This window comes from Trachurus japonicus, chromosome 4, assembly GCF_045865225.1.
Source record: "Trachurus japonicus isolate A0001 chromosome 4, Traja_1.0".
Lineage (NCBI taxonomy): Eukaryota > Metazoa > Chordata > Actinopteri > Carangiformes > Carangidae > Trachurus > Trachurus japonicus.
Window position 1 is genome coordinate 11,221,018 of NC_140910.1, and position 23,704 is coordinate 11,244,721.

Here is a 23,704-nt window from a genome sequence, read left to right on the forward strand (position 1 = left end):
TGCCACGTGGGTTTGAGCCCTGAACCTCCCTGTATTTGAAAGAACACACTGGTCTACAATAGACTGAGATGGAGAGACAGAGATAAAGACAGAGAGACAAAGAGAGGAGGGGGGCAAGGACGGGCTGAGTGAATCAGTGTACTGTGCACGACTGAGACGAGTTCGTCTGAGCCGGTTGAAATGGTAAAATATTTTCAGTTCATAATGAACCTGTGTTGGGACTAATTAGACGACGGAGGACATCAGTAGCGCGCTTGGTCCCTCGGTGTGGCTCTGGACACATTTACATTAAAAGGAATGCGGCCACATGTGACTCGTACACTTACGTAACTGGATCAACTGAGATATATGTTTATACCAGGTCTCAATAAGGCCATAGTGACGATGCTAACTGATGTTTAGCGGCTACAGTGTTTCCCATGTTCACAATCCAAGCATCATCAAGTTCATCTAGTTATTCATCATGTGGGAGAAATGACTGTGTAGCCCAGTTCCATTACACTCCATCCAATAGCTGTTGAGATTTTTCCTTTTGGACCAAACTGGTGGAAAAACTGACGTCGTCGTCCAAAGAGACGTAGTGCCAGTGTGTCTAAGAATCTAAATATTTCAGGGTTCTGATAATCACTTTCCCAAAGCAGACCAGAAATATTTTCCAACTTCCAACTCCAAATGAAGCGCCCATTTTTATTTTGTGTCATTTCAAAAAATGACTCATCACGGTGTATATTTGGCTGATTTATTCATGGTAGAAGGGGCTCTTGAAAACTCTTCTAGGCAACAAGTCCAAGTTAAACTGCTGCGTCCAAAGCTTGAGAACTGGCAGCTACGTACAGAGTTTTTCAAATTAGGAAATAAATCCTGGAAAACAAAAGCTCCAACGTTGGGGGCCAAAACCATAATGTTGATCATTCTGAATAAAAACCTTTGTAGAGATTTGTACACTAGCTGATACAAATCTTGATTGCTGGACCCATGATGGACTCCCATGATTGTACAAAGACTTTTAAATTATATTCATATTTTACAAAAAGAGGATATTTGAACTAAACGATGTTCATCCTGTGTAGAGCATTGAAACAGGTTGCCGTGGGGATGCGAAGTCAGGAAATCCATCTACATACTTACACCCAGCTTTGGGAAATGGTTGGCAGTAACCTAAAGCATACATGATTTGTGGTTAATGGGCTAGCACATTCAGAGCTGCTGGTCCTTTAAAGAGCTGAGTGGTGAGCTGCATCAACGGAGCTCACTTCCCCCAGCGGAGCCACCTTCGCTGACCTTCTGAATGCTACCGTTCTGCCAAAGAAAAGCAAACACCTCATTTATCTGGCGACCGATGCAAAGAGCAGATGCCACAGGAGGCCTGGGGAGCTGGCAGTCACATCGGCGGCTGTGACAAGATGAGCAGCCTGAGCTCCTGGCTTTAGGAAAAAAGCAATAGCCGCTTGGACATACAACACCGCTGTTGGATGGCACGCAGGTGGGCAGTTTAAACAAAGCTCAGCTCAGACATAAAAAACTGGCAGGGTCAGGGGACGCATTATACTGACAGAGTTCGAGCGAGATCCATCGAAAAAAAAAACGCCATTTACTACAGCCATTTATAAATGGCACTTACAGTCAAATCGCAATCTTGAGAGTTCATTTACAATGCTAATTTCAGTCTGCATTTTAAAAAGCGCTATTAATCCTGAGCAGCTTCTTCAGCGGCAGTGCGGTCTGGGGAGAAACGGCAGCCAATTAAAGCTGTTTGTAGTAAAACATGAGACATGACAAACGCTGTGATTGCTGCGGTGTGTGCTGATGGGTTGCTGAAGAGACTGGGTCCGTCTTGAGAAGCTGATTAAGGATAAACAGCGCAATCAGGAAGCGTGATTGAGGAATCACCCTCTTAAAAAGTGGCAAAGTTCAAGTGACCTTGATGCGTTCAGAGAGACCCGGGGGGGTGAAGGAAGCAGGAAGACGGAAGAGGGAAGAAAGGGTGAGTGATTTCTTCATGTTCAACTTCAATGACGTGTGCAGCACTATAACAGCACACCAATACATATTCTGTACACAAAGCACAGTGAAGAGAAATCTCCAGCAATGATCTGCCGTGAATCTCCGCTGGCCTCTTCAAATCCACTCCAAATTGCTCTCCTGCTACCTCAGCGCCGAGCCAGTGTGCAAACTCTGTGGCTATAGGTTGTACGGCGGCAAAGTGAGGGTGGGTGGTCGAAAGAAATGTTTTCCTAATAAATCACAAGGGAGCTTTTAAAAATCAGTGTGCGCTGCAGTGGGGAGTATTTCCTTCTCCATTCCCTCAGAGAACACCTGAAGCACACACAGCTTGACTGCTAATGGCCCGCCGGTAAATCACATCACGCACTGCGGCGCTGACTTGCTATTTGGACCGTTCTTGGGTGCTCATCTTGTGCTGCCACGGCTAAGACAAACACCAGATACACACATACAGTCGAGCACGCACACCACACACACCGCACACACACAAATTCACAGACTACCCACTGAGGTGAGCGCTAAAACATCCACTCCACAGCTTCAGACAGCTTTGACCCTTTTGGAAAAGCTCCGTGAGGCAGCTAATGGCTGCTCCAACACGCTTCCTCTACTGTTGAGCCTGGTGGTTTGACGTGTGGAGGAGAGGAGAGGAAGGAGGAAGAGACGAGATAACCTCAGCTTTGGAGTGTCTCCCTCTGATCCCCTCTCTGTCAAAACAATGAAGGTCACGCTAAGATGAGGCCCAATTAGGGCTCGGCCTCAGACGCCTGAGGTTCCTGCTGCCCCGACTGCTGAGGAAATCCTTGTGGTTTTTTTTTTTTTCTTTTCAGTGCTTTCGAGTTTGGAGAGGGATTTCTGCATGTGTGGCTGCGGCTGGAGCATGTGCGTGACCAAATCGTGCAAAAGCAAGTGGGCGGTCGCGCATTGCGAGAGTGCGCGTCCCAGCGTACATTAAAACAAAGAAAGGACATCAGCAGAGAGAAGCGTTTTACTACAATTACGCCTTCAACAAACAAGCCTCTCTGTTTTCCCTGCTGCTCGCCGCTGAGCCAACGGGACGCTAATGTAACGGCTGGACTGAGCAAGTAAACACAGATAAGAAGAGCCACAGTAAAACAATGATTATTTATTAATGAGCGCATGCGTGCACACACCCGCCGCACATGCACGCGCACACTTCTCTGTACAGATGGATTAGCCCCTACTCGGTGACAGACGGTGATCGGTGGTGATCAACAGCTCAGCAAACAGTCCAGTGCAGAGAAAGCTGCATTGCTCTTGGACAAACCTTTCCATTACACACAAGCCAAGGCGCTCCAGCAACAGTTCTGAGAGCAGTTGCCAGATTTATCAGGAGTCCGGGAGCAAACCAGAGTAGTCCAGCACTTCTGCACAAAGGGTAATTATCTAAAAAACAGACAGACAACCTCTTTAATTACAGCTGAGGGAGGAAAAACCCCAGAGAACGTGGACACAGAAAGGACACGAGGTGACGCAGTTAATGGTAGTTTGTTGTTGCGTGGGGTCGAGGGAAAAGACAGGGTGAAACCAGCTGTGTGTGCACCAGCTTACACACAAAAACAAAGAAGGGCACACACACACACACACACACACACACACACTCACACTCACACACAACACAGGCAGTTGATTAATATCATTCCTGCTTGACTAATGATTGATTGACTGCAGCGACGTCTTTTCATTTTCTGTATTTTCCACGCTATATTTTCTTCTCTATTAATTTTGCAGTGTGACAGTTAATTACAAAAACAGAACTGGTAACCACCCGAAGAGTTCATTTTGAATTTGCCAGAGCAGAACTGAAAAGATACTCTAACCGCCAACGGGGGAATTTGTCTGCAGAGCTTCTGCACAAAGCCAAAAACTGGTAATTGTTTAACAGGTTTGTATATAAAAATCTGCGACCACAGACGGTGACCTCTGCATTCACTGGGACTGTTGGCTGCACAGGTGACCGACTTGGTTTTCACCTCATTTGAAAAGCAAACAATTGTGCTTTGATTCTGCTGTTTGCTGTGTTGACAAAACAATTTTCTTGTGAACAATGCAAGAAATGTTGGAAAAATAAATGGCCGCCCCCTCAGAAATTGTCGGTCCTTTAACAAACAAAGTCCAACATTAAGCACAGTCCTTGAGCAAAAGTTTCAAGCCTTTACCTGCTCACACACCCACTTGCATATCTTTTAGCCACCCTTGTCCCTCAGTGACACCTGGCATTGATTCAAATGCCACAGAGCTTTCAAGGCAGCATGTTTCATAGCTCCATGTAAAAAGCACTTTGGTGCAGCATTGGCTGTTACTACAAACTGCAGTGTGACTAGAGACAGTACTGCTAGGACATCTGACCTAAGAGGCTTACAAATTACATATTAAAATTAATTTGATGGTGTCTCCATTTTTTCATCGTGCACCCTGGGGTGGTGTAGAGGACGTTAAGTGAAATATCTGAGAGGAATCAAAGTCTGGTTAGGATAATGTAATCTTACTGCTGTGTTGAGAAGTAAGCCTGAGGAGGAGATAGATGCACTGAGAAATGTCTAGATAGATAGATAGATAGATAGATAGATAGATAGATAGATAGATAGATAGATAGATAGATAGATAGATAGATAGATAGATAGATAGATAGATAGATAGATAGATATTACTGACCTGTCCACTCACAAACAACCACAAGGCCAACACACACAAGATTTGCTGCTACCTCTCAGGTGGCTAAACTGACATGGACTATAAATTCAAGTGTCACCTAAAGGCTGGGTTTGGACACAATTGACTAAATCCATCTGGTGGGGGCTGCAGGTTGTCCAGCTGCCGCTGCTCACTCTGGCTGTCTCTCTGTCTACCTGTGTCTGTATAATTGTCTGTCTCTCATCTGTCTGAATCTCTGCTGACAAATTTTTCTTTTAAATGCCCCTGAGCGTATGTTTGTTGTTCTTTGTAACGCTAGTATAATGTCTCTATGGAGGGTAATGCTGGTCATTCAAGCCATCACTTTGATAGACTGATGTATCTGAAGAGCTATCGCTTCGAAATAATAATAATAATAATGGTTTACATTTATATAGCGCTTTTCCGTCGATACCCGATACCCAAAGCACGTCCGACCACCACCACTACAACAGAGACTGGGTGAGAGCAGGATTCGAACCACCAACCCTCTGATTATGGAGGACCTACTCTACCTCCCAAGCCACTGCTAACCCAAAATATTGTACAGACTTTCATACTGACCAGAGGAGGACTAATGACTTTTTTTTTTTTTTGCTATTAGGAGTTTTTTATTATGAGTATTTACAACTTAAAACAACAAACAAACAAATCCCACACACATACAGGACAGACTTGGACAAAAAGAGGGGGGGGGTTGCAAGAGTGTCATTCAATTTCATAAAGAAGAAAATGAAAAGAAATAAAGAAGGAAATGCAAATCAACTCATGAGGCTGTTATAAATAATGTCCCAGTGGTCATCCAGTTTTTGGTCAAAGTCTTTTAGCAGGCATGCTGCCCTTTCCATATTCAAGAGATCCAAGAATTCTCCCAACCATGACTCTCTGGTGAAACATCCCGGTTTGCAAACTTTCCAGTTCATAAGAATAAGGACTAATGACTTTGATGACCTTGACTTTTTAATCCAGCACCGAACTGATTGATTGCTGATTAAAACAGATACTGTATTCATGGGTGTCAAAGGAAGAATCATATGGACTTTGGTGATCCGATGGTTTTAGAAACCATAAGAACCTTTTACTAAAAGGTTGGTTTTGTGTGAAATGATCTCACTATGGAGTATCCCTGTTTCTTTCATTATGTTTGTCGTCCGTCAACGATCATTACTTGCAATGAAGTTCCTTGGGTGAGCAAAGTCAAACTGTTGTGATTTGGTTTGGCTTAGTTGCATGTAGATCTATTTGTTGAGTTCAGCAGGTTGACAATCCTGTCACATATACTGTATATCAGTGAGTGAGCCAGTTGTTGTCAAAATGTCTCTGTCTGTACGTACCTATGAAGCAGTGTGATCAAAAACATAAAAACAGAGTGATGTGGAAACATTAGAAGGCAGTATTACCACAACAATAAAAAAAAACCTTGAAGAAAAATAGGATTCATAGCTCTGTGCCTACAGGGAGACATACTGGAGGATTAGAGAAACCTGTTTTTGTGGTTGGTATATGGAATGAAAAGCAGAAGTGATTTTTTTTTTCTTTCTCATAACGACAAAATGCACTAACAACAAACCTTTTGAAGTTGCAATATTTTACAAAATTATGCACTAAGGCATTCTACGCATTATACTCTTGCAGCATTCAGCATTTGTTTGGATAACACAAAAGAGGGAAAGTCACATTGTGTCTTATATTGTGTAATAAAAAATTATTAACAAATATCGACAGCAGCAAAAGTCGAATGCTGCACTCACACACATGCAAATCCTAAACACGAACAAAGCCATCATGTAAAATAGGAAGTCAGCATGCATGGATCAGCCCGACCTGGGTGCAGGGGATCTGAATAAAATTAATTACACTACTTTCCTATTCTCTCCCATAAATCCCTGTGATTGGTTTCGGCAACCCCAGAGCTAGATCTCTGATTAGCGAGAAGAGCTTTGCAGGCATCACACCGGTGCCCCGGCTTCATAAATAGCCCCGCTGTGTGGAATTCAGCCGGGCCGAGGTAGAGGGAGACAGACAGAAATCACTCTCAGTAACAATGGCTACTGTTTCTCTTCTTGTTCCCTCTTGAGTTTTGCTTTTCTCCCGCTGTATTTACGATGCTCCTGCCTGGAAATACACTATTGAATCCAGGAGTCCTTTGTACCTCTACAAATTAAAATCGAACACTTAATCACACCACAAACAAAATGTGTCTTTCCTTTGGGGATTGTGGCACACAAGAATGGAAAACACTGGCCATCTGTAGGCCTCTCCAGCGCGCACTGTTTAGCAGCTCATCAGAGTCTGACAGATACAGCCTGTACAACAATGATGCCTACATTACATACTTGATATCCTTCACTGATGCACCTTTTAGTCTGTCAAGATGTGCCCTGTTGTGTTCTTGCTAAGCAGGGAAGGAAAACTGAGAAGTAATGCTTCAGGAGCTGTCCAGTGCTGAAACCACATAAAGAGCCCACGGGGAGCTTTTCTTTTTCCTGTGGATTTGCTCACACAGGAAGACTCTGGCAAAATGGTAAAATAAACAGCTGTGTAGTGTTTGCAGCTCCTCCAGGGTGTTTTGGGGCGTGAATGATAGAGACACAAACCAATTCACGTCTACTGACTTGCCACCTGACTTCAACAAAGGAGGCATTGCACCCAACTGGTGAGACAAAGGAAAGGCCACGCAGGAGAGGAGAGGTAGCGATGAGGAAATCCATCCTCCGCTGCCCCCTCCTACAATCACTGGTAGATACTTGACTGTGCCCCTGTCATTAATTCAGCAGACAAAAACTGTTACCAGATGTCATTATTTATTTATGGTATTTAATAGGGAAAATGCTTCCTTTGAATAATACATTTGGTGGGAGAGGGGTGCAGAGCTGGGTTTGGGGAGGAGGGGGACGGGGGGGGGACGGGGGTTCATTGATGAATATTCATGAGCTGCGTCTGGAGGGACTGTGGTAAACTACCTTTTTTTTCTGGCTCTGTGCCTCCTGGGCTTTGTCTGCTCCGCCACTGGCCATGACGGCCCAGCTGTGCTGCTCATTTGCTTGGCTCTAGGTGCTGTGGCGAGCTCAATATGGCTAATGCCAGACTATTATATTATTAGCCAAGGCAAAGCTAACAGCGGCCCACTTAGGCTCGACTCCATCTGCTCTGCGGTGTCAAGTTGGAGGAGTGAAAGGATGCGGAGCTGTCAATCAGGCAGATTGACGTCCTCTGGCGAGCAAAGGTACAGCCTTCATTAAGCCGATGAAACGACCCTGTGACTGGGGGAATGGAGGTGCCAAGTGGATGGCGGCCTAAAATATGATTTATGGTCATATGTGGGAGCATAGGAGCTCACGGGCCCCACTGCCACACAAAGACCTGAAGATGAACTGACAAAAGACAGCACACACACACAGGGATCATGTATACAAACACGACTGAATATGTGCACAGGCTGCCATGAGTGTTTCCACTGCTTAATTGGATCAGGGTTATGTAAGTCTGTAAATGAGTCTCTCTATACCTACCCCTTCTACCGCTGTTGCCAGAAACACTACATTCATTTGTAACATTTACAGTGAGCCTATAGCTTTGAAGTTCCATCAAAAACATAGAAACGTCCTAATAAATGTTTCTTTTTCAACTGTAAAACAACCAGTTATTTACCACAGCAGGGTCGCGGCTGACTCACAGCCCCACCTCGCTTCCAACTATAGGATTTGTAGCTGGAGGCCCTCATCAGTTAAACAGTCAAACTCAAGCCCCAAGATCCTCTGAGCTGACACTGTGCAGTTGCTTGGCTGATCTCCCTCGTTTCATCCCGTGCCAAAGCGGCTTTGTTTGTTTTAGGAACAGAAGAAGGGTTCATTGTAGGAATATTAATGTCTTACATTTGCAAAACCTCTGTAAAAATTCAGTTTCCCATTCACTTGCTTGGACACTACTCAAGTGCAAAATTGAATTCTTGCCCATTTATGTCTTCTGCTACAAGTGTCTGCACTAAGCTGAACGCAGCCAGGCAGAAAAGACACATTATTGAAATATGTGACAACGCAACCTCATGCAAAGAGGCGATAATACTGTAAGATTCTCCCAGTCTGTTACCTCCCTCTCTTTCTTTCATCCCTTTCCTTTCTTTCGTTCCCGTCTGTACTCTTGAGGTGTGATGACGACATTTTATGTGCTTTTGGTCTTGACCACTGTTGGAGTGGAGCCACTAAGACGCAATGAACCTCTCTCTAAAGGAATATTGTTCATCCACTGTAATGCCTCATCACACAGAAAATGGGAAAATGGGGGCAGTGAACTGGCAATGCCACAGAAAGGAAGACTTCTTCTGAGAACAATGGCGTTAACAGCAGAGCCTGTGATCCAGCGCAAGAGTCCAAACGGAGCGAGACGACAAGAGAAGAAAGAGACAGAAAGACAAACACAGACACCTTCTACAATATGCATGAGAGTGCAAGAGGCAGGGAAGCAAAAAGCAGCAGAAGGACTTAAATGTGTAGCCAGATCCTATTAGTGCATGTGGAGAGCTGATGACTATAGTTTATTGAAACAATTCGGCAACTGGCAACAGAAGTGATCAACAGACAAGCACAGGAGTGCACACGCACACGCATCAAACACACAAAGGCCTACACATGGCTGCTCAAGCAGCGAGGGAGGGAACATTTTATCTACAGTCAGTCACAGAATGGAAATGAAGCTCGTGCTTTCTGATATCTGTGTATCTGTGGTGTCGCTCGGCATCAGCCTGGGAGACAGTAGCTCTGATCCATCAGCCAGTGTCTTTTAGGTAGAGGCTTGGCCAAACACATGGATGTGTAACAACAAGCTGCTGAGAATGATAAAATATCAGAGGAGAGGAGTGTGGAATCAATACTGGCGAGGACGGCTGCAGACACTATGGGTAAACTATGAGTGACTGCATATGTGTTGTGCCTGTGAATGTGCAAACACAACAGGCAAGCAGTGAGAGCAAAGAAGACAGTCTGACGGAGAGAGGGAGCGAGAGAGGGAGACACTGGTAACCATTTCACAAACTGCTTGGTTGAATCTCTGCTTAATTTCCCAGGGGGTCATGAGCAACTCCGCTCCTACTCCCGCTGCTGCTCTCTCTCTGACACGCTGCCATATACTCACAAAATGAATACAAACAGAAAAAAAAAAAGTCCAACGCTGTTTTTCTTTCCTTTGTTTTCCACCCTCAACATCATCTCTCACTAAGAGATAGCAGCCATGTTGCAGTATATGACTGTGGCATCCCGGCAGTGCTCGGACCCCGTTTCACTTTTGATCAGTTTGTAGCCTCGGGGTGCTGCTGCGCGACAGCAAAGTTTCCTCCACCCGAAACAACAGAGAGAGCCATTTGGCAGAGTGTAAGTGCCAGCCAAGATAATGTCTCGGGTTTCCCCTCTTTGGTTTGCCAACAGTGCTGACAGCCCTGGCTGTGCCGCCTATCGACTTTCACCAAATCCGATAGCTCCCTCTGTCCCTATCTGCCTCACCTGAAGGCTCGTGGGTGGGGGGAGAACAGAGGTTTCACTACAAGAGGTGGAGTGAGGATCATACACATTCAAATCCTCTGCTGTTATTTTTTAAGTTGCTCAACATAAGTTGTTCCCACAGGGGAAAACTCAAGAGCAAAGGATGCTGTACATGTATGAACAGATGCAGCAGAAATGGACAATCATGACATCATGCAAACAGGCAGAAAAACAACAAAAGCACAGCAGACACTAATACTATTTCTAGAAGAAAACTGCCCTTATTTCTCTAACCCAGGTGATGGATTGACTTAGTGACAATGTTTGAATAAATGATCGCAAACTAAGAAACTAAACATGCTTCACTTTGCTGCAGATCAGCCACAGAAGTATTAAACGGTTCAGTCCAGAGGGACTGTTATCAATGAATCATACTCTTACAATGATAGCCACACATTCTCATCATAGCCACATATCTGCCATTAAACAATACTGACATCCTCATCTCCAAGTCATTATCGACTGTACTGAACTAAATCTGTGAAAGAGCCTTCTTTCAAAGAGCCTTCTTTCAGCTAATTGACTTTATCTGCTAATCCGGTAGAGGAATGCCAAAGCAACAACAGCAACAACAACAAAAAGAAAAACATCCAAAAACCAACTCGCCTTCACCTTTGGGATGAAGTGAGGTCCAGTTCACAGGAATGTAGAGCGATGCTGCAGCCTGAACAGGAGCGTCGGTCTGCTACGGTGCAGGTGGTAGCGCCGCTGCCGGGGGAGCTGGACCATCCAACGACGCGTAAAAAAAAAAAGAAAGAAGCCCCGCCAAGTGTGGGGTGAAAATGAAGCAGTTGTGGGTGTCGGGGTGGAAAGGGACGAACCGATGGCAGGGAAAGGGGGAGAAGGGGGGGAGGGGACTGTGTCGTATTTTTTTGGCCGCAGTGGTGTCTCTTGTCTCTCGGGCAAAGTGTCCGCTCGCGTCTTACACGGAGACGATCCGAGGAAGCGGCGATGAGTTGAGTGGATGAGCGCCAGCGAGAGAGTGGTGCTCACCTCTCCAGCAGCTGAGCGCTACTGAACAAAAGAGTGCTCTGCAGGCTCTCTATTCAAATAGCAGGAGAGGGATGGATGGGGGGGGGGGGGGGGGGGTGCAGGGAGGGGGAGGAGGAGGAGGAGAGGGGAGGAAGTTTGTTTATGTGTGTGCGTGTGGTGGTGGTGGTGGTTTGGGGTGGGGGGTATGTGGTCATCCTGAGTTTTAAAACAAGACCATGTCCCTGCGTCTGACACTAAACTTAATGTAGAACCGGGAAATGTGGCCGACTTTAAACGGGGGGGGGGGGGGGTCGGTATCCCGCTGATGTGTTATTGTTTGTTCAGTGTGATAAATGATCTAATGTGGGAACACAGCACCCACACAGTCATTAGTCCTGATCCCCTGATGTAATTCATGACACATGCATGGCTGAGAGGGAGGGAGGGGGAGAGGGAGGGGGGTTTGGTTTGGAAGACGTGATTTGGCATCTGCCCTACTGTAGGCCCCGTAATCCCGTTTTGCCTTTGTCTGAGCGCGGTAATTAAAAACCTCAGGGATGGAATTACCTTGTTTGGCAGCTTCGCACTGACCCCGACCTGAGATTTCCTTGCAGTGGACCATCTTGGGCTATCAAATTAGATTTGCCTATGGCGCAAATTGCCTTGGATTTACTTGGCAGTCAAACGTTGAGTCAACGTTTTTTTTTTTTTTTTTTTCCACCTGATTGAGTATTTGACCTAAAACGGACCGTCTAAGGCGCACTTGCCTTCTGGGTATTGTAGTCTTTGCATGAGTTAGTTAACATACAGAAGATCATCATTATGGTCCTCGTTAAAAGCGCAATCGGGGACTAATGCCTGGAGTCATTTAAAAGAGCCTGCAAAATGTATACAGTTCATTCATAGGCAGTGAGCGACCCTGCGCTTTGTTACATATAAAAAATAATGATCCCCCACGAGGCGCAGTGCCGCGTGCAGGGAGATTAAGGCTTTGTTCAGCAGAGTTGTACAGTTTAAGCGTGGCTCGTGCTGCTTGCGTTAGGTTTTGTTGATTTAACAATATGCTGTATATAGCCTCTAATAAATATGGATAGTTCTATAGGCTGAGTTTTTCTCTGTATCCCAGCAGTGTAGTTTTTGTTTTTTCTTGAGATGAAGGTCACTGAGAAAAAGGTGGTTATTGAAGCTTCAGGAGCTGTCCATGGTGCTGGAGCTGTTAAGCACTGGAGACTTTGGAATAAACCATAATCTGTCACAAATAAATCATACTCAATAGAGTAATAAAAGTTGCACAGTGAAGTGCCAGTCGACATTTTTGTTTCAAAGGATTTTCAGAGTTTGTCTAGACACAAATCTGTTGCATCTGTTGTCTCTGTGGCATTCTATGTTCTATAATTACTTGCCTGTTATTTTTGTAGATGTCAAGTCCACATAGATTTATGTGTCTATAAAACTGTCGCAGTGAAGATGAAGCATTTGTCATGCAAGACCATGCAAACAAATAAGAGAAAATGTTCCCTTCCTCAAACACGAGTTTGTTTTTCAGAATCATTCAATTCATCAAGCATTCAGCAATGACAGACATTTTACTTGAAAGAAGTGCAGTTCCTAAAAAGCGATACAGTGAACAACAGAACATGAATTGGACTTCATCCCCAATTTCATCTGAGCTTCAATAGGAGCAGACAAGACGTGGTCTTTTCTCTTTTTAACAATTAAAAAAGAGCCACAGTGTAGCAAGGAGGTCCAAGAAGTTGACTGATATATGATATATGATCTCTGACCTTCAGCAGTACAGCACCATCAAGTCCAAATTGCCTCTTGACCTGGCCCATACTGATGGTGACTGCCTCACGCTCACCTTTATGCTATTGCTCTGGCTGGCTTTTCTAGACACAAGGGGTTAAAGCTTGCTTCAACACAGGTATTAGTTCTGGCCCATGAACCACTAAAGGGCCAAACAAGGTAGAAATCTAGGCTGAGCCGTATCTTATAAGTGTTATGTATTAAGGCACTAGTCCCCTGAGGGATTTAAAAAAAATGAGCACCATCTTCAAGTGTATTATAAAAATAACTGCAAATAAAAGGGATCTTAAAACAGGTGTAATGTATTCTCCTCTTCTGGCCATAGTCAGCACTTGAAACGCTGCATTTTGTATGGTCTGCAGTTTATTCACAGCTTTGTTAGAGCGGAAAAGAGACCATTAGTTGAGCTTAGTGAAGTTAGAAGCATGCAAAAGATATTCAGTAACCATGACCATAAGTGAAATGCCTGAACTCGGTATTTCTTTCCACTTTTAAGATGATAAAAGAGAGTTTAGCGACAATTCTAATGTCATTTAAAAAAAAATCAGATAAGGATCAAAAACTATAACTGGATTGCATGGTATAAAGTAGTGTATACAGCTCATGACTCTTTTTTCCTGTGCATCAAAGCAGGCTAACTCCTCATATAATGAGCCTTTTAAGCAATTTTATTCAGTCAGCTTACAAACAGATAGATAAGATGGACAACGCAGCAGATACACTATTTGCAATATTTACGTGGGACATGCTTTATTTGTCTCCCTTTTTTGGAGATGCAACTTTAATGATCACTGCTGGGAAAAGATTTTAAAGCTGTGACTCAACCCGTGGTCCATCTCTGTTTTCAGACAATTCATTGATGACATAATTGCTGTGCAGTGGGGACAGCTGAAGCCCTCTTCCTGTTCAAAGCAGCACATTGGAGAGATAGACTCAAGCTAATTTTGGCTGAGTGCTTGAGACTGTCCTCAGCATTAAAGAAGAGTTAAAGCCAGACAGAGTCTCCGGTGGCTTTGACACCAAAAGGGCTCGCAGCGCCACAACAAACCCTGAGCTCCGTCATCAGATCTGCTAATACAGACACTCATCATCATCAAAAGGTGTATCCTTGATGATGATGACAATGAAGACAATGAAGACTCCTGAAACTGTGCTTTCATTCTTCCTTTCCCTCCCTGCTTTTTCTGCTTCTCCACTTCCCAGAATGACCAAAAGGCAATCAAACTACAAACAAGGGAGTAAACATGGAGACTGCTTATATCGATCCCCTGGCTTTATAGCTATGGGGAAATGTGTTTATCTTGCGGAGCCACTACATTATACTTAGATTAAATACATATTTGATGTGGCGGTTGGAGCTACAAGCTATGGGCTCCTTGGAAGCATCCTCTGGCTAGACTTTATTACATTTTGTTAATACCTTAATTAGGCAAAGCATGAGAGAAATTAATCCCTGGAGAACTGGCTTCTTAAAACACTGTCCAGCCACCCCTGAAACCCAGTGGAATAATTAGGCAGAGCAGAGAAATGTGTTTGTCCCTGAGAGGATTTTGGAATCAAGTTTATTCCTGTCTCCTCATCTGAGACAGGGGCTTTTGTTTCGTGCAAAGACTCGGCTCTGAAGGCATAACAATCATAAAGCCCATATCAGCTTTAATGACAACAGTGCAGCATTTCACCTTCCCGGAAACTCCCCGAAAATATCTCAGGATACAGTACGTGGCAGAGCATCGCAAATATATGTGAACAAAGTCATCATAAGGTGCAATCCAGCCATGTAATTCATTTAGGAAGAACAAAAGATGTTTATTTGGTATAGGCAGTAAACAAATTGAGCGCTTCCTGTGTGGAGTGGAAATGAATGAAAAGGTCACAGAACATAGAGCCGAACCTCTGCTGTTCAAGCTTTATATTCACAGTCGCTTTCCTACTGTACCTCAAATGAGCTGTCATCTCTGTGGCCAACATATGCAGAACATATGTGTGTGCAAGAAAGACCAACTCAATTTGAATGAATAGCTTTTTAATTCTATTTATTAAGTTGCATGCATCTTTCTGCATTTTCTCAACTTCATATAAACATTATGCAACTTCTAAAAATCAAGCTGGTGGTAGTTTACCTCAAAAGTAAAACCACTCCCCGACATGTTTGGTGATCACTGCCATAGATAATGCAGGAACTGGGAGCTTGTTAGCCTGTGAGTCAGCCAGAGCGACATCTTCCAGCACCTAATACCAACTTGAGCCCTCAGGTGTGAAGAGTAGTAGTAGATCAGAATGACATTCGAGTATTGATTGACAGCTGTGAGCTCCCACCTCTGCCTTTGGCCTTTTCTGGCTGGTTAGAGGCTCATTGCAATTTTATGGGCAGATACTGCAATTGTGATTTGTGATTTCAGTTGGAATGGTAATTTTTGATTTTCATTTTCACTTAAAAAATATTAAACTGATGTGATTTTTTGGGGTCTTGTATCAAACAACATTTATGTTTTAGCAACAACGACACAAAACAATGTTGTAAAACATTTTACCTTTATCATAAAATATTTAGCAGTTAATATATTGTTCATGCCCAAATTGCAATTTTGATTACATTGCATTTAGTTGGTACCAAAGTTTGTGCTAATCCATTGAGAAGATGTTGTTTTATTTACCATATAAGTCAATACTTGACCTGGTGTTGGCACTGTAAGGGAAACGTCAAAGCATTACCAAAGTCATTAATCACCCTCTGGGTGCCATAGACAGAAGTTACTCATTCAACAGTTGGAGACATTTCAGTAAGAAGTCCAAATGTAAACATCATGGTTGTGCTAGAATATGTCGATCACCACCAACTTATTAATCCTGTGGAGACCGTGTTAACATACATTTTTACATAGTTTATGAAATATTTCAGTCTAGATCAAAATTGGGGATCAACAGACAATTCTTGCCTCTCAATTTGGAAATATGCAATGCATTAAAAGCACCCTGCTGCTGGCCAAACATTTTAAAAAGCCAAAAAAAATTTGGCAGGTGACAGTCATGGCCAAATGTTAGTCATTTCTGAAGTAGTATTTGATTTGGGACACCATGCTGTCAAAATGTACTGTGCCAGTGACTAGGCCAGTGAGTAAATGCAGAGTAAGCAGTATACTACATTACAGTGCAATAATAGAAGTATGGAAATTGAGAGCAAATGTCATCCCTAGTGCTGGCGCACTATAGTGTGGCTAAGAATCACAATTATACTATCCCTAAAGATTGGTTGCATTGAGTCTAAAATTGTTCAGCAGAACACAATAACACTTGGTGCAGCCAACCTGGGCATTGTGCTGCTCCCAATTAGCCTGAAAAATCCTTACATTTCATAGTCACGGAGTTGGAGAACTTTTTAATAAGTTATATAACTACCCTGAAAAACCAATAGGACAGAGCTCTGCAGCAGCTACTTCATATGAACCTGAAACTTGCACATCCAAGTGGTGTTTAACAACATAATAAGTGGTTGTGGTGTGGGTACGGTATTTAAATGTATGTTTGAAACGGTATGAAAAAGCCTTGAGTGGATTTCACAAACTTCAGTTCATACGTTTAACACAGAGAAATATACAGACACACACAGAAGCAAGCTTGCAGAGCTAAGCATTCACTTATGATAGAATAAGCCCAAGGCCACATCACTATGTTTGTGCTTGTGATTTTCTCCGGATGGTTTGTCTGAGTACCAAACAAGGTCGAAGAAACAAGCAATAAAACCAGCTGAGATTTAAACAGAGACAGAGAGACAGAGCACATGAACAGGAATAAATCCAGTGTAGCAAACTTCATTATAGGTCAATTTGTTTTTTTGTTCTTATTGCAATACTACACCCTTAAGTGCAAGTTAAATAAGCTTAATCATACATACCTCACACAGCATTAAAACAAGGCTTGTGTACCAATACTTGCCATGTGTTGAAATTATTGGTTTTATCAATTCCTATGTTTAGCAACATCACTGAGCAACTCATCAGAGGGGGGGGGTAAGGATAAATAGTGTAAGGTTGATGTAAGGGTTATGTGCCTATGTGGGGGGTCGCACTGCTGCCAATCCAGACATTGTGGCTAACTGACCCAGAAACCACTGACACAAGTACTAAAAACTATCAACAAACTGCACCCGGTCATTTACCATCACTGAAACGGTCCACCTGCATGAAGAGTTAAGTAACGAATGAGAAAGTAGGATGGGTGGAGGGAGAGAGACAGAGGGAGGGAGGGGGCAGACATGGAGTGGGGTGATGCTGGTGTTTGAGACAGTGGCACCAGGAGGGCTGTGAAGCACTGGGGGGAAAAAGAGGAGTCAGCAGACCATAGAGGCTGTAAATGAGGGAGTAATGAAGCCGTGCAGGTGGGGGCAGGTGATCTATAATGAATGAAGCTCAGAGGGGGAGGAGAAAAGGGGCCGATGGCTGGGCTTTGCTTGGTCTATAATAAATAGACGACCAATCAGAGGCGGAGGGTCTCTGCCTGACCTGGCACAGAGGGAAGGGAGCAGAGCTAGTTTAGCTGGATGTTTAATGAGGATCTCAGACCAAGAACAAGAACAATACAAAGCAGTGATTTGCTGAAATGGTGTAAAAAGTAATGAATAGCAAAAATAGCACTAATAATATCTGGTATTCTCTTACCAAAACTAACTCCTAACCCAATATGACATAATATGCATTTCAAGATTGAAGGTTCAACATTCAAACGTTATTTATCCCCAAAGTGTAATTCAGTTTGCAATGCCAGTCGCAGCACAGAAGAACAGAAGAAAACAGAGCAATCACAATTAGTCAATCCACAGTCACTGTCAGTGAAACAGCAGCATAGGCACCAGTGAAAGCAGTGAGCACTGAGAAACTGCTGCACCCACAGCAGGTATCAGACTAAAAAGATCATCTTTTTATAAGGTATTCTGTCAACAACTACTGTATCTAATGACTCTCTATACTGTTACTGTCAGTGGCGGCCGGCCAATAGAGGGCGCTAGGGCGCCGCCCCACCACTCACCACACATTACCTTGAATAGAACATTTTTTAAAAAGTAAATACCGTAAAAATGAAATAATAAAATAAAAATATTTCGAAATATAAGTATATATTTTTTTAGATGTGCAAGATAAATATTTTATAGTTATTAATGATGAGTAAAGTTGTTTTTATTCATGGATGTTGTCTCGCTCCGGTGCGCAAAAATCTTTGCCCAGACTCTCGTTAAAAGTTGTACATGCGCAGTAGCTCCTCTTCAATACAAGAGATAGGAGCATGTTGGGGCACACTTCTCCTGCGCCCTGAGCTGTCCCGTCTGTCTTAAAGCAGAAGTAAGTGATATATTTGTGTTAATATAAGTCTTAAATAGTTATATCTTCTGACAGCAATCACTTACATAGAGTGTTTGGTCTGAAACACGGGTCTGTCAGTCCCTCTGCTCTGCTCTGAGCCGAGGAGAAAACATTTATCGTATCCTACAGTTTTTATCCAATGAGGAGAGAGAACGGCATGCAGGGCTGTGTGTGCAGCCAAGGGACGCCGTGAATGTGGTGACGTAGGGACAAGGACTGTTATGGTGCGTTCAAGGAAACTCGTAACTCGTGTTTTTCCGACCTGTGAAGTCATACCAGTTCAATCTGGTACGAGTTCACGGGTCAGAAGTTACGAGTGGCTGTTATAGTGACTTTCACCGGTAAAACAGGTCGGAAAAACACGAGTGGGTTGCCTGGAACGCTACAAAGTCGTAAGTTGTGACTTGAAGCTGTAATTTACGGTTTCAAAAGCCTACCTGGAACGCAGCATTAGCCAAAACGACCGGATCGCTTTCTTCTGCTTTAAAGTGCGGCTGATTGACAGGTCAAGCCGCGGGAGAAGGAGACGATCGGACAAAGAAGCAAAATAGAGAAAGAGAAATTAGATAATTCAGTGAAGTCACTTAAAACGGTACCTTTTGAATGTTTTTAATCATAGTAGTGCTATATTGTGAGAAAGTGGGGAGCACACCTTAGAATAGGCCCTATATAATATAATAATCTACTTTATAGAGGTGTAATGTTAATTTGCATTGTTGCTAATGTGACAACCCCAAGTGGTTGTGTGTATGTGTGAGTGTGTGTGTGCGGCGCCCCTCTCGCTCTCTGTCTCTCCTTCCCTCAGGATTGCTCATGGGACTCCGGTGTGCAGGCTGTAGGGGGGCGTGGCCATGTTCCTAAAAGCCGGGTGGAGATCGCCGTCTCCCTCTCTCTCATCCCATTCATGACCTGGCGTCCTGCAGCTCCCCCGCTGCGACTGTCCTCTTGGTTTTAATGCACAGACAACACCTACATATCCATCCATGCACCCGCACTCACCACGGATATCCTCCACTACTGATTGTTTACCTTTGATTGTTGTTATAAATAAATAAGATTATTGTCGGCACCTTCCCCTCTCCGCGTGTCGTTTGTCAGGAAAAGGAGCCAGTCCTGACAAATGGGGGCTCGTCTTGGTTTCGGGATCTCGGGATCGGGATCCTGTGAAGGGTAGGTGATACACTGGATGCGCATTTTTTCTGGAGGTTCCCGTTAGGCAAAGGACACGTCTCCTTTGGGATTGTGTCTGTTTGTTTTTTTTTTGTCAGTAGTGTTGTGGGGAGCGGCTAGTGTTGGTTGCGCGAGCAATCATCTCGGGGGCACTCCGTGGGGTCGCCGTTGGTGGTCCCCGCTGGTTTTGTGCTTAAACAGCCCGCTGCAGAACCACATGAAGACCAGGGTTGAGTTTAGTTAGATTCTGGATAGGCAGTGAGGGGAACGCTCTGGGGGGCATTGTCTGCTCAAGTGCGCATAGCGGTGTGGATCCGGCTCTACGGTGAATATGAGTGATTTGTCAGCTTTCTATGGTGCGCCCTCTGCGGTGTTTTTGGAATCATGTTTGAAAGAGGAGTTGCTTGAAATTGCGGGACATTATGGGATTGAGTTGGAAGAGGGAATCCTGAAGGATGACTTGAAGGTGTTGGTGTTGTTGACATTGTTTGAAAGAGGTGTGTTTCCGAAAAAGCCGGGGGCTGCGGCGCGGGTTGAGCGGGCTGAGAGGCTCACGTTTGAGCAAGAGAGGGAACTGTTGCGGTTGCGGTTAGAGGTGGAGCAGGCGAAGCTGAGGGTTGCGGACCGAAATGAGAGGGATTCTGGCGCGTCTGGGTCTGTGGCTGAGCGTGAGGGCAGAGACTTGACGGCGAGTCTGCGCCTTGTGCCTAAATTTAATGAGCGAGATCCTGATACTTTTTTCACGTTGTTTGAGCGCGTGGCAGATGCCAGGCAGTGGTCAGATGTTGATAGGGTTCTCCTGCTGCAGTGCGTCCTCACGGGCAAGGCGCAGGAGGCTTACTCGGCTGTGTGCGCGCAGGAGGGTTTGACTTATGACAGGGTGAAGTCAGCCGTCCTCAAGGCATATGAGCTCGTTCCAGAGGCATATCGCCAGAGGTTTAGACAGTGGGTGAAGGTTGATAAACAAACTAATGTGGAGTTTGTGCGCGATTTGACCACTCATTTCCACCGCTGGTGTTCCGCGGAAAAAGTGAATTCATTTGATGGTCTGTGTGAATTGATAATCAAGGAGCAGTTTAAAAATGTTGTTCCTCAGCGCGTAGCCGCCTACTTAAATGAAAGAGGGCCAGCTACTGCGCTTAAAGCAGCTGAGTTGGCTGATGATTTCTTGCTGACGCACAAGTCTGGTTTTGCTGAGGGGCGCGAGCGCGCTGTGGATGACAGTAGGTTTACGCGCAGCCGTTTTTCCAAACCTGTTCCGGCCCGTGGCGCGCCTGTCGCTGTGCGCCCAGGACGTTCAAACTTGTGCAATTTTTGTCGTGGGGAAGGTCATTGGAAGGACCAGTGTCCTTTGCTCAGGCGAAAAAATTTTGCGCCTTCCCCAGCTCCTGCTATGTTGTGTGCAAGTGTGCCAGGGAAAAAGGCGGTGGAGGCGACCGTCAGTGACAAGTCTGGGTTTGAGCCTTTCATCATAAAGGCGCGTGTGTCCTTGGTGGGCAGTACTGAATGTGTTCCTGTGAGAGTGTTGCGTGACACAGGGGCCCGACATTCTTTCATTGTGCAGTCTGTGCTCCCTTTTTCCTCTGATACGCAGTCTGGAGATTTCATTGTGATGCGGGGGATGGAGCTTGGCTTCGTTCCCGTGCCACGCCATGATGTGGTGTTGGATTGTGATCTGGCTAAAGGTGTGTTTTCTGTGGGCGTGCGGCCTGAGTTGCCTTTGCCAGGCGTGTCAATGATTCTGGGAAATGATATCTGTGGTGGTCGGGTTTGGTCCAGTGGTCCCCCGCCACCTGTGGTGGTGTCCGAACCAGTGGCGTCTGGCAGTGCAGCGCTTGAAGTTTTTCCTGTTTGTGCCATGACGCGCGCTCAGAGTAAATGTGCGTCTGTGCCAGCGGAGGCTGCGGCCTCGGTGGAACCGGTTGCGCTGCCTGATTTGCCTCCACTTGTGGTAAGAGAGGAGTGGATTAAGGCTCAGAAATCTGATGTTTCGTTGTCCTCACTGTGGGATCAGGTTGTGCCGCGTCACCAGGTTGGTGATGTAGCCCAGGGCTATTTTGTGCAGGATGGGATGTTGGTTCGCAAATGGTTGCCTTGTGATGAGGATGTTGTGGGAGCGCCTGTGTTTCAGGTGGTGGTGCCTCAGGATTTTCGTCCTCACGTTTTGAAAACGGCACATGATGAAAGTGGTCACTTTGGGGTGCGTAAAACGTATCTGTCGGTGCTTAAACATTTTTTTTGGCCGCGGGCCAAAAAAGAGGTGGCGGCGTATATTAAAACATGTCACGTCTGCCAGCTGACGGGGAAACCCAACCAGTGCGTAAAACCGGCACCGTTGCAGCCCATCTCTGTGGTGAGTGAACCGTTTGAGTATCTGATAATAGACTGTGTGGGGCCGTTGCCTAGTGCCAAGTCGGGGTGTAAGTATTTGTTGACTGTTATGTGTCAGTGTACTCGATACCCAGCGGCTTATCCGCTTCGAACCATCACCACCAAAGCGGTAGTTAAAGCACTTGCACAGTTCATTTCAGTGTTCGGGATACCCAAGGTCATACAAAGTGATCGGGGGTCCAATTTTTCCTCGCATATGTTTGCGGAAGTGTTGAAATCGCTGGGGGTGATGTTGTTATGTTGTTCCTGTTCAGGCTAAAGTGCAAGCTGTGTCTGAGTTTCCACCGCCAACTACGAAGAAAGAGCTCCAGCGGGTTTTGGGTCTAGTTGGATACTATAGAAGTTTCTGCCGAAATTTCTCTACTGTTGTTTTTCCTCTGACTGAGCTACTGAAGGGTGGAGCTAAGTTTGTGTGGTCTACTGCGTGCCAGCAGGCCTTTGAGAATGTAAAGTCTTTACTGTGTTCCTGTCCTGTGTTGGCTGCTCCTCAGTTTGACCGACAGTTTGTCTTACAGGTTGATGCCAGCCAGGTCGGGGCCGGTGCCGTCCTTCTCCAGGGAGGGGACGAGGGGTTGTTGAGACCAGTCTGTTTTTTCTCAAGAAAGTTCAATCGGCATCAGGCCAACTATTCCGTGATAGAAAAGGAGGCTTTGGGTCTCATTCTGGCCTTGCAGCATTTTGAGGTGTACGTAGGTGGGACGGCACCTTTAATTGTTTACACAGATCACAACCCTTTGACATTCTTAGGTTCCTTGAAAACTCCAAATCAGAGACTGGTCAGGTGGTCTCTCTTTTTGCAGGGTTATGATTTAGACATACGCCACATTAAAGGGCAAGATAATATCCTGGCAGATGCTTTGTCTAGGGCGCCTCTGCCTTAGAGTTAATGGGGTATTGGGTCAGTTGTGCATTGTTAATCTTGTATGTATGATGACATGTAACTTTATCCCCGCTTTCACACTCCTGCTCCTCCATCCTTTCAAACTCTTAAATAGGCTTCCCCGGTACCAGGTTGCAGAGTTCTGGGATGGCTGGGTGAGTTGGGTTGGGTTTTGGCAGTGGGAATTGTTCATGTAATTCATGTTATTTAGAGTATGGTTACAACTGTAAATGGGTAACATGTAGCTGGTCCTGCCACCCTTACTGGCTTGGGGGTTTGTTGTGCCGGTTCCCCTTTGGGGTCCCGTCTTAAGGGGGGGGGTGTGACAACCCCAAGTGGTTGTGTGTATGTGTGAGTGTGTGTGTGCGGCGCCCCTCTCGCTCTCTGTCTCTCCTTCCCTCAGGATTGCTCATGGGACTCGGGCTGCGGGCTGTAGGGGGGCGTGGCCATGTTCCTAAAAGCCAGGTGGAGATCGCCGTCTCCCTCTCTCTCATCCCATTCATGACCTGGCGTCCTGCAGCTCCCCCGCTGCGACTGTCCTCTTGGTTTTAATGCACAGACAACACCTACATATCCATCCATGCACCCGCACTCACCACGGATATCCTCCACTACTGATTGTTTACCTTTGATTGTTGTTATAAATAAATAAGATTATTGTCGGCACCTTCCCCTCTCCGCGTGTCGTTTGTCAGGAAAAGGAGCCAGTCCTGACACTAATAAATCAACACATATATTCATAAAATGAATTGTTTTTATATATTAAATAATTAGAAAGCTGACTAATAGCCATCTCCATATTGTATTAAACTGGTAAATTCATTTTTTAGGTTTTTGACACTATCTTGGGCCATGCAAAACGCAGATTTGCCTTCACAAAGCATCTGATCAGTGCTAGA

The 23,704-nt window shown here is 45.0% G+C and overlaps 1 protein-coding gene across 2 annotated transcripts in view; it reads right to left on the reverse strand.

Moving 5' to 3' along the window:
- Nucleotides 1–23,704, reverse strand: part of ncanb (neurocan b) — a 204,089-nt gene that overhangs the window by 148,927 nt on the left and 31,458 nt on the right. Inside the window, exon 1 of one of the 2 annotated variants that reach the window (XM_085773892.1) lies at nt 10,845–11,550. The exons of the other annotated variant lie outside the window; for it this stretch is intronic. The gene's annotated coding sequence lies outside the window, so the exon portion shown is untranslated. Of the gene's footprint in view, nt 1–10,844; nt 11,551–23,704 lie in introns of those variants that run through there. 2 annotated transcript variants of the gene reach the window in all.